The sequence below is a fragment of the Haematobia irritans genome, chromosome 2, assembly GCF_050003625.1.
Source record: "Haematobia irritans isolate KBUSLIRL chromosome 2, ASM5000362v1, whole genome shotgun sequence".
In the NCBI taxonomy this organism is placed as follows: Eukaryota; Metazoa; Arthropoda; class Insecta; order Diptera; family Muscidae; genus Haematobia; species Haematobia irritans.
In genome coordinates, this window is record NC_134398.1 from 139680419 (window position 1) to 139698242 (window position 17824).

Sequence of the window (17824 nt, forward strand, 5' to 3'; positions counted from 1 at the left end):
GTTAGAGTTCATTTGCACACATCAATAAATGAGATAAATTATATCTGTCCATTTTTGGTGGAGGGTACTCAATGGAATTACAAAATAGGTTTATTAAAATGGGGTTTAGTTATATTACATGAATTCGAATCTGGAGACTACCACAATAGGTAGAATTCAACCGAAAATGGTAAATTTTTTACTCTATGATTGATTGATAGAATTGTTGATGTTTTGGTAGATTTTGTTAAGTGTTCCTCTCAACCTAAGAGGTACTTCACAAATTTTCTATAGGAATAAAATTTCGACAAAATTTTCCATAGAAATAAAATTTTGACAATATTTTTTCTAGAATTAAAATATTTCTCTTGGAATAAAAATTTGGCAAAATTTACTCAAAGAATAAATGTTGATAAATTTTCTCTGGGAACAATAGGTTGACAAAATATTCTATAGATAAAAATGTTGACAAAATATTCTATAGAAATAAAATTTTGAAAAACTATTATATAGAAATAAATTTTGACAAAAATTTCTATAGAAATAAAATTTTGACAAAATTTGCTATAGAAATAAAATTTTGACAAAATTTTCTATAGAAATCAAATTTCGACAAAATTTTCAATAGAAATAAAATGTTGACAAAATTTTCTATAGAAATAAAATTTTTACAAAATCTTCTATAGAAATAAAATTTTGACAACATTTTTTATAGAAATAACATTTTGACAACATTTTTATAGAAATAACATTTTGACAAAATATTCTATAGAAATCAAATTTCGACAAAATTTTTGATAGAAATAAAATTTTGGCAAAATTTTCTATATAAATAAAATTTTGACAAAATTTGCTACAGAAGTAAAATTTTGACAATATTTTCTATAGAAATAAAAGTTGGAAAAAATTTTCTATAGAAATAAAATTTTGACAAAATATTCTATAAAAATAAAATTTTGACAAAATTTTCTATAGAAATAAAATGTTGACAACATTTTTTATAGAAATAAAATTTTGACAAAATTTTCTATAGAAATAAAATTTTGAAAACATTTTTTATAGAAATAAAATTTCGACAAAATTTCTATAGAAATAAAATTTTGACAAAATTTTCTATAGAAATAAAATTTTGACAAAATTTCTATAGAAATAAAATTTTGACAAAATTTTCTATAGAAATAAAATTTTGACAAAATTTTTTATAGAAATAAAAATTTGACAAAATTTTATATAGAAATAAAATTTTGACAAAATTTTCTATAGAAATAAAATGTCGACAAAATTGTCTATAGAAATAAAATTTTGACAAAATTTTCTATAGAAATAAAAGTTTGACAAAATTTACTATAGAAATAAAATTTTCTATAGAAATAACATTTTGACAAAATTTTCTATAGAAATAAAATTTTGACAAAATTTTCTATAGAAATAAAAGTTTAACAAAAATTTCTATAGAAATAAAATTTTGACAAAATTTTCTATAGAAATAAAATTTTGACAAAATTATCTATAGAAATAAAAGTTTTACAAAATTTACTATAGGAATAAAATTTTGACAAAATTTTCTTCATATTTTGGTTGATAATTTTTTTTATCGAGTGGCAAACGTGATCTGGAGTCGATGCAGATGAAAAATGTTGGAGTCGCAGTCGATCCATTTTTACACCACAACCCTGATGAAGAGCTGAATTTTTGCCTCTATATTGGGATATAGTCCATTAGTCAGAGCTTGCACTTAAGTTTATTTTTCCATATGCATATATTATAATTCTTTTTTATTTGAAATAATAATATTCAACAACATTAATCAACGATTTTCTTTCTTTTTTAGGGTAAAATTGACCGTAGTGCAGAGGAGAACAGAACTTGTAGGTAAGATTAAAATTAAATTAGTTTGAAAATGCACTCGACGCATTTCTTCTGTTAAAAAAAATATTCTTAAATTTAGTATTTTTTAAAATAATAAAAAATGTGTAAACACCCTTTTGCAAAAAAAACCTAGGGAAATCCGACCAAAGACATTCACCAATGGCCAATGTTATCTCTTTGAATAATTTGTCCATGAGCCCATTTACTTGCACATTCTTTGCTGTTGCTGACAGTAAATCAGGCTTTTGTTATGTGCCTGTGTGTGTGTGTGGGTGACTGCGATTGCCATTGAAAAGATCCGTATACGGTTCTGTAGTTATGCTGTTGTGAGCAGAAGTTTATCTCAGCATGACTGTTTTATGCATGTGACAACATTTCATAGATAACACATCATCTAAAAAGGGATTAATGTGGTTTTAATTCATTTTATGGGCCATAAATTCCACTTCTTTAAGCCCTGTGATAGTAAAGTGATAAGAAAACTTGTGGGGTTACTTTACATATTTGTGCTTGTTGAGCTTTTAGGGATTATTTCAAAGATCTCGATAGTAGCCTTCCACACACACACACACTAACTTCCACAAACCACTTGACATTTTACATATTGAATTGGCCTATAAAAATGGTTACATTGATAGGCCTAAAGATCATTGTAAGGATTTTCCTATATAGTTTACAGGATTACTATGCGTGTCAAAAGTCAGAAGAATATACGTTAGCAAGTACTTTTAGTGTTAGTGTTATAGGGAAAATCGGAATTTCCACAAAGATAACAGACCCAAACACTGATGTATTTATTTTAATTTCATGGTCATGGTCACAATTTTATAACCTCTTCTTTTTTGTGATTACGATGATGGTAAAGGACGAAAAGCCGTAAAAATTGTATCTATGCATAATAAATCGTTTAGTCGTAAATATACAGGATGCCATAAAGGCATAATGTGGTTTGGTAAATATGTTTTTACAAAAACATCAACATAGTCCGTTAGTTAAATGAGTTCCATAAAAATGTGCAATATTTTTGTTGAGGTGTTCTAAGATCTTGTTTTAAGATTTAATATAAAGGAAGGAAGGAAGGTGATCATTTACATAGTTTCAGATAATATACTTCATTATATTATAAATTTATAACTATTGCTTAGGCCCACTTAAAATAAAAAGAATTTCTTTATTGCTTCTCAACCAAAATTCAGAGTGTACAGTGGGGAGCAACACCGAGTACATGTTTACCACTTACGAGTATAAATTATTTGCTTAATAAAAAACATCTATTGAGTGAAATTGCTATAAAATTTAATTTATACTTTATTTCCTGACAAACAAAACTGTACTTTCAAATAACTTATATACACAGAATAAAATATCACGAAAATATTTCCAGCTAAAACGTTGATTAGAGTTGAAAACGTAATCAATTAAAAAATTAATTGACACAACTTTTTAATCAAATTAAAACATAAAATCAACTAATAAAATTATTGATAATTTCCAATAAAAATATTACTTATCCCAATTAATATTTTAAATAAAACAAAAAAAATCTTTAGAAAGTTTAGCTTCTATAAAGTTGGGACAACATAAAATTTATAAATTGTAAAAATAGAAGAACAGAAACAAGTATATACGGCCGTAAGTTCGGCCAGACCGAATCTTATGTACCTTTCACCATGGATTGCGTAGAAACTTCTACTAAAGACTGTCATCCACAATTGAATTTCTTGGATTGCTTCCCGATTGCAAGGTATCTTAAAACTTCCTAACAACGTCTTGTATATTGTAAGTTATTCCATACGTGATACATATTAAACTAAACAAGTATATACTGCCGTAAGTTCGGTCAGGCCGAATATTATGTACCCTCCACCATGGACGGTAGAAACTTCTACGAAAGAATGTCATCCACAATCGAATTACTTGGGTTGTGGTATATTAAAACTTCTTAACATCGTCTTCTAAATTGTGAGTTAGTCCTTACGTGGTATATATTAGACAAAAAAGTTTTGTATAGTTAAGTCTACAAATAATTACGAATCGATATGGACTTTTTGCACGGTACGTAGAGAGCCAGAATTGAAATATGGGGGTCGCTTATATGGGGCTATATGCAATTATGAACTTGATATGGACCAATTTTTGTGTGATTGGCAATCGATTTATCTGAGGGATATATATAACTATAGACCGATATGGACTAGGTCATTGTTGTTAACGACCATATACAAGCACAATGTACCAAATTTCAACTCACTCGGATGAAATTTGCTCCTCCAAGAGGCTCCAAAACCAAATCTTGGGATCGGTTTATATGGGGCTATATATGATTATGGACCATTTTTGGCATGGTTGTTAAATATCATATACTATCACCACGTACCAAATTTCACGCAGATCGGTTGAATTTTGCTTCTCCAAAAGGCACCGGCGGTCAAATCTGGGGATCGGTTTATATGGGAACTATATATAATTATGGACTGATAGGAACCAATTCCTGAATGGTTGTTGGATACCATATACTAACATCACGTACCAAATTCCAACCGAATGGGAAGAATTTTGCTCTTCCAAGGGGCTCTGGAGGTCAAATCTGGGGATCGGTTTATGTGGGGCCTATATATATTTATGGACCGATACCGACCAATTTTTGCATGGGAGTTTGATGCCATATATTAACATCACGTACCAAATTTCAACTGAATCAGATGAATTTTGGTCTTCCAAGAGGCTCCGGAGGTCAAATCTGGTGATCGGTTTATATGGGGGCTATATATAATTATGGACCGATGTGGACCAATTTTTGCATGGTTATTAGAGACCATATACTAACACCATGTACCAAATTTCAGCCGGATCGGATGAAAGTTGCTTCTCTTAGAGGCCTCGCAAGCCAAATCGGGGGATCGGTTTATATGGGGGCTATATATAATTATGGACCGATGTGGACCAATTTTTGCATGGTTGTTAGAGACCATATACTAACACTATGTACCAAATTTCAGCCGGATCGGATGAAATTTGCTTCTCTTAGAGGGTCCGCAAGCCAAATCCGGGGATCGCTTTATATGGGGGTTATATATAATTATCGACCGATATGGACCAATTTTTGCATGGTTGTTAGAGACCATATATCAACACCATGTACCAAATCTCTTAGAGGCCTCGCAAGCCAAATTTAGGGGTCCGTTTATATGGGGGCTATACGTAAAAGTAGACCTATATGACCCATTTGCAATACCGTCCGACCTACATCAATAACAACTACTTGTGCCAAGTTTCAAGTCGATAGCTTGTTTCGTTCGGAAGTTAGCGTGATTTCAACAGACGGACGGACGGACATGCTCAGATCGACTCAGAATTTCACCACGACCCAGAATATATATACTTTATGGGGTCTTAGAGCAATATTTCGATGTGTTACAAACGGAATGACAAAGTTAATATACCCCCCATTCTATGGTGGAGGGTATAAAAAAATATAAACTCATACATAATTTCAAGAAAAATGTATCATCTAAAGATAAAATAATTATAAATAAAAAAATTATGACACAATAAATAATTAACTGCCGCAAAAATTGATTGAGTTTTTCGACCAAAATCAATTAAGGTTTTAATTGGCCGACAAAGCCATCACACGAAAATGGCTCTGCGGCGGTACTGAATCCTATGGGAATGTCCATGGTTTGCAGCTGAAGTGTTTGTGTGCCCCGGCTTCCCTATAGTATTCTATGTTTTGACTCCACGGGTTTCGAAGATTTTGCCTTTACACTAATGAGTTTGGTATTGATTCTGAACCAACGAAGCGGGAATTGAGTATGGAAAAATATGAGATTATATTCTCTTTTAAATTTGAGTTTTTCGTCATTCGGTGGCAAGTCAAGACTATACGGTGAATGACCCCATCACATCGATGTTTTGGTTGTTCTGAGTACGTATAACCTAAATGCTTTACGGCAGATTGCAATACTAGGATTGCCCAATCCTTCCTTTAAGGGAAAGGTTTCCACCTTCCCCTAAGAAAGATCGAAAATTAATGGTTTTCTTTTAACAACATAACTCCTTAATATATTTTATTAAAATCAAAGGCATCCGCCATCACACCTACGACATTTCATTTTCAATAATAGATCAATCTATTTATTACCTCTCTACGCTAGACAGGCATACAACAAAGTAAAACGACATTTTGTGTAGGTTGAAATAAGTTCAAAATCTAAAAAGCTTACAAATCTTCTCTATAAGGTTATTATCATTATTATTAGTACTTTGTACTTTGAGTTGAATTCATGCCGTTTCATCAAATTAATCCTCTGCAGCTGTTATTTCAAAGAATAAATAGTCTGCTTCAGTTTTGACTCTAATAGACTACCGACCACCCTCCATCCCATGCAAAAAGCAAGTCATCATTCATTTACTCCAATAGCAGACAACAAGTTGTTATGCCATCAAATGAGTCCATACAAATTGGTCTAAAGTCTAGAGAAAAATAAATGTCATTTCAAATAAGACGAAGAAGAAGTAGGAAAAGTAGCAATTATTCCCCTCTAGCGAATATACAAATGTTTCGAAGAAGAAACGGAAAGGTATCAAGTAACTGAGAATAGAAATTTATTTGGGTTAGTAATGTCATTTACCAACCTGCCTTTTAGCCACCCAGTCAGTCAGTCATTCATTCATACCGCCATAAGGTGTTACCTATCTACCTACCATAGCTACCTATCCTCATTTCTACGTCTTATCTATCTTCTATTAAAGCCCTCTAAGGAGGCTATGGCTTGCAAACATAGTCTATAGTCCATTCATTCAAGGAACTTATGTCAGTCTGCCAGTATTCTTCGTCTTTGTCTTCACTACCCCAGACGACCAAGATCATCACCCTCTGGTGAAATGATGATGGCATGATACTGTTTCTTATGCATCCAGAGGCATAACAGAAATACTGATACTGGAAGGCTTTTGCACATAAATGGGATGTCGATGAAGAGGGCACAGAAAAAAATCACCGGAATTTTAAACAATTAAAATTCAATTTAATTGATTCAAATAATTCTATTAATTAAAACAAAAATAAATGCACAAAAAGTAACTGCATCGTGTTATTATCGATGTTAGTGACAGACATTTTTATTTCTGTGAACAAATACCCTCGGATATATGGTACTGGTCAATACAGAATCAACATATATTCCACATTTGCGACCATCATACCATTTTTTCATTTATTTATTACTTACGAATAACGTCACCAATTTTATATCACTCCACAATTTCTACAATGGCATCCCTATCTATGCTACTATGATGACTACTTATGCTACTCCCCCTTCTCTGGCCAGCTATTCCCATTTAAATAAGTCTTTTTGACTTCTTTGTCGTTTTTTTTTTATTTTATTTATATTTTTAACAAAGTATCATGTCTTTGCATAAGAGATTATGTTTAAGCAAATGAAACAAAGTAAAATGGTCGATGTCGAAGACAAGAGAGGGAAACAAAAAAAAACGAAAAGAGAAACATTATATTATATTTTTAATACATATTTTCATTTTATTCTGTGCAAATTCCTAAACTCTAAGTAGCAAAGAACTACAAACGGTAATAGGTATTTATGTGAAGATAGGGAGAGAGAGCGAGAGTTTTGCAAGTGTATAGAAAATTTAATATTTCCTTAAGGAGCAGATTAAAGCAAAGTTTTTTTTTGCTAAAGATATAAAGGAGATTGAATGTACATAGTTGTAGTGCGGAAAGATTTTGTATGATGTTGGCTTTTTATGTTAGCATAATGTTGGCTTTCATATCAGAAAATAGTGATATACACCGAACAAAAGGTTAACTGTTTAATAGGAAGAATAAACTAACTCGTGCGAAAATTTAACTAAATTATAATCCATATTTTAAGATTTCCAAAAAGTATTGTTAAAACCAGGAAATGTACTGTTGTACTTTTTAACTACAAGACACGAAATTACATCCTCTCATAAAGGAAAAAAAATCATTGGCGCCAAATCATGACCATGTTAACCATTCAATAGTTCATTCTTACTAGTTTTGGGAATCGCACGAAATTTTTTCTTACATGAACAGACGGACGGACACCAAACTCAAGATCGACTTAGGAGGTGATTCTGAGTCGATCGGTATATATTTCTGGGGTCTAAAATCAATATTTCTGGTAGGCACATTTTTTGGCAGATCAAACTTATTATACCCTGACCACCATGTGGTTTAAGGTATAATAATTTTTACATTTTGGTGGCTCCAGAAGAGGAAATTAGAAGCCGGTAACAACGGTTACCACTCGTGCCAAAAAAAAAAAAAATCTATCAAAATTTTAAGAAATTCTTACCACAAATCTACTAAACAAATACTTCTATAGATAATTTTGTCAAAATTTTATTCCTGTAGAAATTTTAGTAAAAATTTTATTTCTATAGAAGATTTTGTCGAAATTGTTTTTCTATAGAAAATTTTCTTAAAGTTGTATTTCTATAGAAATTTTATTCAAAATATAATTTCTGTAGAAAATTTTCTCAAAATTTTTTTCTATAGAAAAATTTCTCAAAAAATTTGTTTATAGAAACTTTTTTCAAATTTTATTTCTATAGTGATTTAATCTACCAAAATATCAAGAATTCTAGCAATCTACCAAACAGAAAAAATTACTAGTTTTTGTAGAGTTCTACCAACTGGGGCAACAGTGGTGGTAATACAAATTTATTTTCTACGTTATAGACGTTGTTTTAATATAATAAAGCACATAGAACCATTTTTGTTTTGTAAATTTTGTTTAAATTTAACGAAAACAAGTAAGGAAAGTCTAAAGTCGGGCGGGGCCGACTATATTATACCCTGCACCACTTTGTAGATCTAAATTTTCGATACCATATCACATCCGTCAAATGTGTTGGGGGCTATATAAATATAAAGTTTTGTCTCAAATACATACATTGAAGTATCACGCGATCTGGACAGAATTTGATAGACTTCTAACAAAATCTATAGACTCAAAATTTAAGTCGGCTAATGCACTAGGGTGGAACACAATGTTAGTAAAAAAATATGGGAAACATTTAAATCTGAAGCAATTGTAAGGAAATTTCGCTAAAATATATTTATGATTTATCGCTCGATATATATGTATTAGAAGTTTAGGAAAATTAGAGTCATTTTTACAACTTTTCGACTAAGCAGTGGCGATTTTACAAGGAAAATATTGGTATTTTGACCATTTTTGTCGAAATCAGAAAAACATATATATATATATATATATATATATATATATATATATATATATATATATATATATATATATATATATATATATATATATATATATATATATATATTATATATATATATATATATATATATATATATATATATATATATATATATATATATATATATATATATATATATATATATATATATATATATATATATATATATATATATATATATATGGCAGCTATATCTATATCTGAACCGATTTCAACCAAATTTGGCACGCATAGCAACAATGCTAATTCTACTCCCTGTGCAAAATTTCTACCAAATCGGAGTTAAAAATTGGCCTCTGTGGTCATATGAGTGTAAATCGGGCGAAAGCTATATATGGGAGCTATACCTAAATCTGAACCGATTTCAACCAAATTTGGCACGCATAGCTACAATGCTAATTCTACTCCTTGTGCAAAATTTCAACCAAATTGGGGTAAAACTCTGGCTTCTGGGCCCGTATTAGTCCATATTGGGCGAAAGATATATATGGGAGCTATATCTAAATCGGAACCGAGTTCAATAAAATTTGGCACACTTGACTATAGTACTAACTGTTCTTCTTGTGTAAAATTTTAAGCAAATTAGGGTAAAACTCTGGCTTCTGGGGCCATATAAGTCCATATCGGGCGAAAGATATATATGGGAGCTATATCTAAAACTGAATCAAAATCAATAGGGATCTATTCTGAGTCAAAACACATACTTGTGGCAAATTTGAAGTCGATTGGACTAAAACTGCGACCTAGACTTTGATTACAAAAATGTGTTCACGGACAGATGGACATGACTATATCGACTCAGGAGCCCACCCTGAGCATTTTTGCCAAAGACACCATGTGTCTATGTCGTCTCCTTCTGGGTGTTGCAAACATATGCACTAACTTATAATACCCTGTTCCACAGTGTGGAGCAGGGTATAAATAATGTAGGGGAAATATTTCGGGAATATAGGGGAAAGTAGGAAACTTTTTTTTGTCCTTGTAGTGTAAACCGAAAATTTCCCTGGCAACACCGACTATAGCTCCTAATTTCAAACATTTCCGTTCGGATTTGAGCCAAAGTATCCATAAACTGAAACTGCAGTTTATCTCCCAACCCTATATCAATTTTACCCCACAAATGCTTACTTTACTAATTCAGTAGAGGTGCTTTAGGGTATGATATAGTCAGCCACGCCCGACTTTCTACTTTACTTACTCGTTACAATATATTTTAATAGAGTAAAATAAAGTCTGTTCGGTTCAACTGCGGATGTTATTTTAAGCACTTCTTTAGTGCGATACATGCTTTTCATTTTTGTATGTACTACTTAATTTTTACACCGTTTAAAAGAAACCACATCAACGCCCACAACCAACAGAGCGGGGAATATGATAATAATACCCTGGAATACATAATTCTTGTGAGTGGAAAAAATGTTATTTAAAAATGAAATTTTATGAATTTCATGTTTCTTCGGTTTTCTTCCTTCAGCATTATGCAAGGTAAAAGATAAGCAATGCGAAACAACAATTAATGAATAAAACTGGAATTCTATACCCAAAAGACGAAAGAAAAAATATATATGGCTCTTCGAGGAATATGGTACTCAAGGTGTATGTATTGCGTTTCATACACCGTCATAAACTAAGCATAATCGCCGAACATATAAAGGAAATATCAATGGGGAATTTCAACTTAATTAGAAATCACTCCATATGTATTTATTTATGAACATAACGATGATAAAGATAATTTTCGTTTTTTTTTTTTAGAATATACTCTTTTTCTCTACGACAGGAACATTTAATTTATTTTTTGGGAATACTCACCAATATTTATGAGTTGTTTTTAAATAGGACGATGAGCACTGTAAAAAAAGAGAAAATAAATACATAAAGATTAAAATATGCTAAATGATGAATTGGCAAAGAGTTCAGATTATAGTTGAGGTGAGGGTAGCTGATATATAATGCAACAATTGGTAATTTTACTGAAATTTGGAAATAAAATCAAATTTTAGAACCTGTTTAGATTTGGTCGAATTGGCCAACTTTGCTACGAATTGTGGTCTTCAAACAGCCTATACTGAAAAAAATCATGTCATTTTCCTAAGATTTCGTCTTTATACTAATTATATTGGTATTGTTTCCGTGCCAAATAAGCGGAGAATTGAAGTTAGGGCACTTTTAAGATACAAATATATTTAAATTTCTTTTAAATTCAAAATTTATTTCATCCTAGGGAAAAAATTTGAAATTGATTCATTTTTTCAGCTTTTTTTTTTCATGTGCTATTAAAGTTCTTTAAAAATGTGTTTACGAAAATTTAAAATTGTAAATTTAGACCTGATTTCAATTAAAAATAATGCTATGTTTCAAGTAAAAATCGTTTTTAAAATAAAGTGTTTAAACCCATGTCCTATTTTTGAAAGGTTTTTTTTCGCTTTGTAGTCAAGATGCAAAAAGACAACAAATTTAAAGATAATTGCATTAATTTTGAAGAATTTTTCATACGTTGATCTTAGTCAAATAAAATTTCCTTTCATGTCAAGATTCCCATTTTTGAGTCAAATAATTTAATTATAATGACAAAACGACTTCATTGTTTCAATCGATTTTTATCGATTTTTGAATAAGAAAAAAAACTTTATATCGGAGAAATGCATCTTCTATTCTAAGCAAAATTCGCAATAAGGACATGAAATCTTTGGCTTCACGGTATTATTTTTTTTTTCAGTGTGCAAAGCCATCACACACTGCACAAAAATTGTTCTGCCGTATTTTGGTTCATTACCGATGAAGCGGCGCCTTGAGATGATCGACGACACTTTGGTATTTTTATAGTGCCAACCTTACTCTCCAAAATGCCCCAAAAGCAAAAGTTCAACAGATTGAGATACGGAGATGTGGGTGGTCATTGTGCGTTATAAATGAAGCGAGCGCTGATTGCGAGAAGAGTTTTTCTACCCAGGACTTCAATACCGGGTATGTTTAACTCCCAACCTTGTTCTCCAAAATTCCCTAGGCGCCAAATTCAAACCAATTGAGATCCAGAAAATTTGGTGGCCATGGCGGAAATGAAGCGAGGATCCTACTTCTCAAGCCATTCTTGGCTGACGCGAGCTGAGTGCGTTAATGCTGAGTCCACGTGGAATGTCCACAGTCTGCGACCGAAAGGTTTTTCTGTGTTTAGGATAAAATTCAGCATTTACTTCGACCCAACGATCGATGAGTACGTGCGGAGTGCGAACATTGACCCTCACGGCGGCCTCCGTGGTAGAACGGTGAGCATGCGCGCCTTATATACAAAGGATTCAATCACAGTTTCGATCAAACACCAAGAAAATTGTCACCTCTTTCATTAATGCTGGTGACATTTCTGAGAGTTTGAAGCTACTCTAAGTGGTTTCATCGTAAAGTGAAATACCGTTCGGACTCGGCAATAAAAAGAAAGTCCCTTGTCTATGGTCGAAACGAAGAATGGAACCACACTCATTGCTTAGACAGTTAACCACTAGTGATATCACAATGCACTGAATGAACTAGCTGGGCTAGGTCCCCAATTACATATTAAAGGCAGTGCAGTGACAATAGTAGTGTTCCAAGGTCTCATTATCCTTAAAACACGATCTATATATAACATCTACTGTTGCTCATATTCGGCGAAGACGTGCTTTCAATTCTAGGTGCCCGATCATTATTCCCACAGTCTTCCTGACTCTCATCCCATTCACCTTGAGAAGTTCTCCAGCCTTTCCTTGTTTGTGTCACCCCATAGTATTGTCGTCGCCCTTGGTCCACATTGCTGTAACATATGTGTGCCCATTCATCCAATTCGGTCCGCCTTGCCTTTATTGGGTTTGCGTTCTCTAAGTTCACTTCGTTGTATGTTCTAGCTCTTATCGTGAGTTCGTAAAGGCAAATACTTTTCCTCATATTTCGAGATGGCCAAGAACCCATACGATGTGGATCCTGTCATATACCGAGTATTCGTTGATCGAACCGTAATGTTTGCTGTTGCCTTTTTATGGCCTCATGATACTGCGGATCAATTCAACACATTCTATTATAGCACGCACTTTTGCCTGCAGGATTGTGCTGTGGTCCGGTAATCGGAATAGAATATCGTACAATATCGGTGTACGAGTCCTCCACATATACGCCCCGTCCCGAGTTCGCACTCATCTTCGATCCATCGATGTAGCTGTTATTTCCCTAGTATCCCTGGCATATCTTCTGGGGACCATTGTCCCGGCAGCAACGGTCACATACCTTAGGTATAAGATCAAGGATTGTTGCGGCATCCGCCATTTCATCCACCGTCTCCACTATTACCTTTGATGATTCGTAATCATCGCACTCATGACCCAACTTTACAATGGGTATCTTAAAATGAAAGAAAATTTTGTTGCACTAAGGACAACTATAACAACTTCAATTAATTTTTATACCCTCCACCATAGGATGGGGATATATTAACTTTGTCATTCCTTTTGTAACACATTGAAATATTGCTCTAAGACCCCATAAAGTATATATATTCTGGGTCGTGGTGAAATTCTGAGTCGATCTGAGCATGTCCGTCCGTCCGCCCGTCTGTTGAAATCACGATAACTTCCGAACGAAATAAGCTATCGACTTTAAACTTGGCACAAGTAGTTGTTATTGATGTAGGTCGGATGGTATTGCAAATGGACCATATCGGTCCACTTTTACGTATAGCCCCCATATAAACCGATCCCCAGATTTGGCTTGCGGAGCCTCTAAGAGAAGCATATTTCATCCGATCTGGCTGATATTTGGTATATAGTGTTGGTATATGGTATGTAACAACCGTGCAAAAATTGGTCGACATCGGTCTATAATTATATATAGCCCCCATATAAACCGTTCCCCAGATTTGGCTTGCGGAGCCTCTAAGAGAATCAAATTTCATCCGATCCGGCTGAAATTTGGTAGGTGGTGTTGGTATATGATCTCTAACAACCATGCAAAAATTGGTCGAAATCGGTCCATAATTATATATAGCCCCCATATAAAGCGATCCCCAGATTTGGCTTGCGGAGCCTCTAAGAGAAGCAAATTTCATCCGATCCGGCTGAAATTTGGCACGTGGTGTTAGTATATGGTCTCTAACAAACATACCATAATTGCTTCATATCGGTCCATAATTATATATAGCTCTTATATAAACCGATCTTCAGATTTGACCTTCGGAGCTTCTTGGAGGAGCAAAGTTCATACTACCAAAATTTTATTGCCATAGAAAATTTTTTCAAAATTTTATATTTCTATAGAAAATTTTGTCAACATTTGATGTCTTTAGAAAATTTTGTCAAAATATAATTTCTATACAAAATTTTGTCAAAAATTTATTTCTATGTCAAAATTTAATTTCTTTTATTTCTTATTTCTTTTTTTATTTCAAAATTTTATTTCTATAGAAAATGTATGAAGCATTTCATAGTTGGAGAGGAATATTTTGCAAGATCTTCCAAATTATTAAGAATTCTACCATTTTTGGTAGACTCGTGTTCATAATTGTATATAGCCCCCATATAAAGCGACCGCCATATTTCAATTTTGGCTCTATAATTACTGCACAAAAGTTCATATCGGTTCGCAATTATTTCTTCCCACTATATGTATATCGGTCAAGAACTGAATATATACGTAACATATTTAATCTACCTTTCTTTTGTTTACTATATATCCCGCCTGAACTAGCTTACAATTTAGAAGATGATGTTAAGAAGTTTTAAGATGCCTTGCCATCGGTCGCAACCCAAGTAATTTAATTGTGGATGACCGTCTTTAGTAGAAGTTTCTACGCAATCCATGGTGAAGGGTACATAAGATTCGGCCTGGCCGAACTTACCTCCGTATATACTTGTTTAAATTTTACCTTTTGCCTGGACGGAGAATCGAACCGCGGACCCTGCAATTTGTAAGCCAGCACACTATCCACTGGGCTACGTAGCTGTTACTGTCACCAATAGACAATTATCCATATAAGTTTTATTTATATAGTATAGCTTGCGGCGCCCACGAGCCGATTAAACAAACTTTATTTAACAGAAGCATAAACATTAGTTGGGCACCGTGGATCAGTGGTTGCTACATCCGCCTGGGATACCAACGGTCCCGGGTTCAAGCCCTGCTTCGACCGAAAACAAAAAAGATTTTTTTTTACATATATTCCAGATATGTTCGATTCCGAAAAAGTGTTCAACATTACATACTACTATATTAAATTTATACTATGAAACTGTAAAATGTGTCTGATTAAAGACTTAAAGTCAGAAAAGAACAGTGCATGATATAAACGAAATGGACTGTGTTGTTGGTTCAAAAATTATTTTTTATTTTAAAAAATAAAAATTTTGTAACTAACGAATTTTTTTGGTGATAAAAAAATTAAAATTTTCGAAGAAATTCAAAAAACTCTAACAAAAGAAAAAAGTTTTCGGTACACGTGTTCCAAACTTTTCTTTTTTCTTTGCGGGTAAGTGCACTGAAAAAACAGTGAACCCACCAGGAAGAAAACTTTCTGTTAATTTTAGAAATTTTTGAATATTTGTAGAAAATTTTAACTAAACAGTATTACAAACGTTGGCATCACGCCGATGTCATAAAAATAAGTAAATATTTTTCGACAAATTCAAGAAAATTTATTACACATAACTAAGTTTTTTCACTTGTTAAAGAAAATTTTGTAGTTTGAAGGAAAAATTTGGAGTTCAAAATTGCAAGATTGTCTTTAGTGGCATACGAAGTTCACGATGGACGCCTTTTTGGTAAAATTTACAAATTTAAAGAAATTCTGAACTATATTGTGGAAAACACGAATTTAGTTAATCTTCATGCTTCATTTGAGTATATTTTTTTCCTCGGTTTTCGTTAATTTAACTAACGTAAACAAAAAATTATTAGAGTACAGGAAACTTTCTCCAAACATAATAATTCCATGAACTAAAATAAAGTTAAATTGGCTTTAGTGAAATAGAGAGTTCACTTTTTTTGAGTGTGGTTTCATCGTAAAGTGAAATGCCGTTCGGAGTCGGCATTATAAGGAAAGTCCCTTGTCTATGGTCTGAACGTAGAATGGGACCGCACTCATGGCATAGAGAGTTAACCACAATGCACTGGATAAACTAGCTGGACTAGGTCCCCAATTATATAGTAAATGTAGTGCAGTGACAATAGTAGTGTTCCAAGGTCTCATTATCTTTAAAACACGATCTATATACAACATTTTCTGTTGTTCATATTCCGATCATTATTCCCACAGTCTTCCTGACTCTCATCCCAATCACCTTGAGACGTTCTCCAGCCTTTTCTTGTCTGTGCTACCCCTTGGTCCACATTGTTGTATGTGTCTCCCGTGCCCATTCATCCATTTCGGTCTGCCTTGCCTTTGTTGGGTTTGCGTTCTCTAAGTTCACTTCGCTATATGTTTATTTATTTAAGTCTATGGATTACATCCTTATAGGCTAGCAATTTTAAAAATAAATTAAAGCTAAATTATTAATAAATTTATTTATAATCAATACCAAAATCATTCGTGTTAAGAACAAATCTATGAAACAGTGATGATTTTGAAATTTCAACAACAACCTCGAAAATTTTATTTTAATGTTTGACGAGAGATTAACATCTCTGACACACTATCTCACACTTCTCGTTGCCTGACCCAATGACTCTTTAATTTTAATCCGGATTAACATACCTATAATTTTGTATACCCTATTTCCCAATACTTCGCATAAAATCTCACACTCCATTTAAATATCAACTAAGCTATTAGCTAATTTCCTTGATATTCGTATTTCTTTATAACTTCTACACTCACTCACAATTACAATTGTGTGTAAATTTAGTATGTGTCTCTGAGAGATGCGGAGAGAAAGAGAGAGTCAATGTGTACGTGAATATGGTATACGACTAAGGAGCTAAGTGCATTACATCATTGAGCATGTTGGACACGTTGAAATCTGAGCGCACTTTTGCACTTTGGTTAAGACTTTAATTAAGTTAACCCTTAACTGGTGTCGTGCAATGTTGGTTTCTTATGCCACTAAAACTAAGTTAGCTTCAATTGCACTTGCAATCAGAATAAACAAGTAATGGTTCAAAATAGTGCAAAATACAATTAGACTCAACTTCATATCGGGACATTTATAATCCCATGAGTTATTTATACCCTCTACCATAAGATTAAGTGTACAAACAATTTTTTTTTCATTCCGTTTGTAGGATATAAAATTGTCGAGATACGCATATAAAAATTTTGGAAATAGAGTTTTTTTGCATTTCACTTGTTAAAATCGATACGAGAAACAGTTATACTCAAATACTCTCACACATGACATTGGTCACTTTGATTTCCATGCGAATGGGTGGTTGAGTGGGTAATTTGTAGACTTGTGATGCTAATTTCTAACAAATGATACTCTCTGTCTCATTACGTCTTCAATGTCTCTCTATCTCTCATTCTTTTAATTTTGTCCAGTACTATGTACCTTAAATGGCCAACATCTACTACTTCTAATGGTTTTTGAATTAGAAAATCAAAGCAAATGATATGGGCTCCATTGCAATCTATGTGTGTGTGTGTACAATTATTTTGTCATGACCGGCAATTTGCATTTTAATTAAAACTTTTGCCCATTCGGTAATGCCCATTCCATTGAAGTTTAAAGACAGTCTCAATAGC

The 17824-nt window shown here is 32.8% G+C and overlaps 2 protein-coding genes across 7 annotated transcripts in view; one reads left to right on the top strand and one right to left on the bottom strand.

Moving 5' to 3' along the window:
• LOC142226314 (uncharacterized) overlaps window positions 1–17824 on the bottom strand; it is a 549856-nt gene that overhangs the window by 122747 nt on the left and 409285 nt on the right. For all 4 annotated transcript variants that reach the window (XM_075296241.1, XM_075296237.1, XM_075296238.1 and 1 more), the window contains one exon: window positions 10939–10976. The gene's annotated coding sequence lies outside the window, so the exon portion shown is untranslated. The remainder of the gene's footprint in view (window positions 1–10938; window positions 10977–17824) is intronic.
• eys (eyes shut) overlaps window positions 1–17824 on the top strand; it is a 513219-nt gene that overhangs the window by 78767 nt on the left and 416628 nt on the right. For all 3 annotated transcript variants that reach the window (XM_075296235.1, XM_075296234.1, XM_075296236.1), the window contains exon 3: window positions 1811–1851. The gene's annotated coding sequence lies outside the window, so the exon portion shown is untranslated. The remainder of the gene's footprint in view (window positions 1–1810; window positions 1852–17824) is intronic.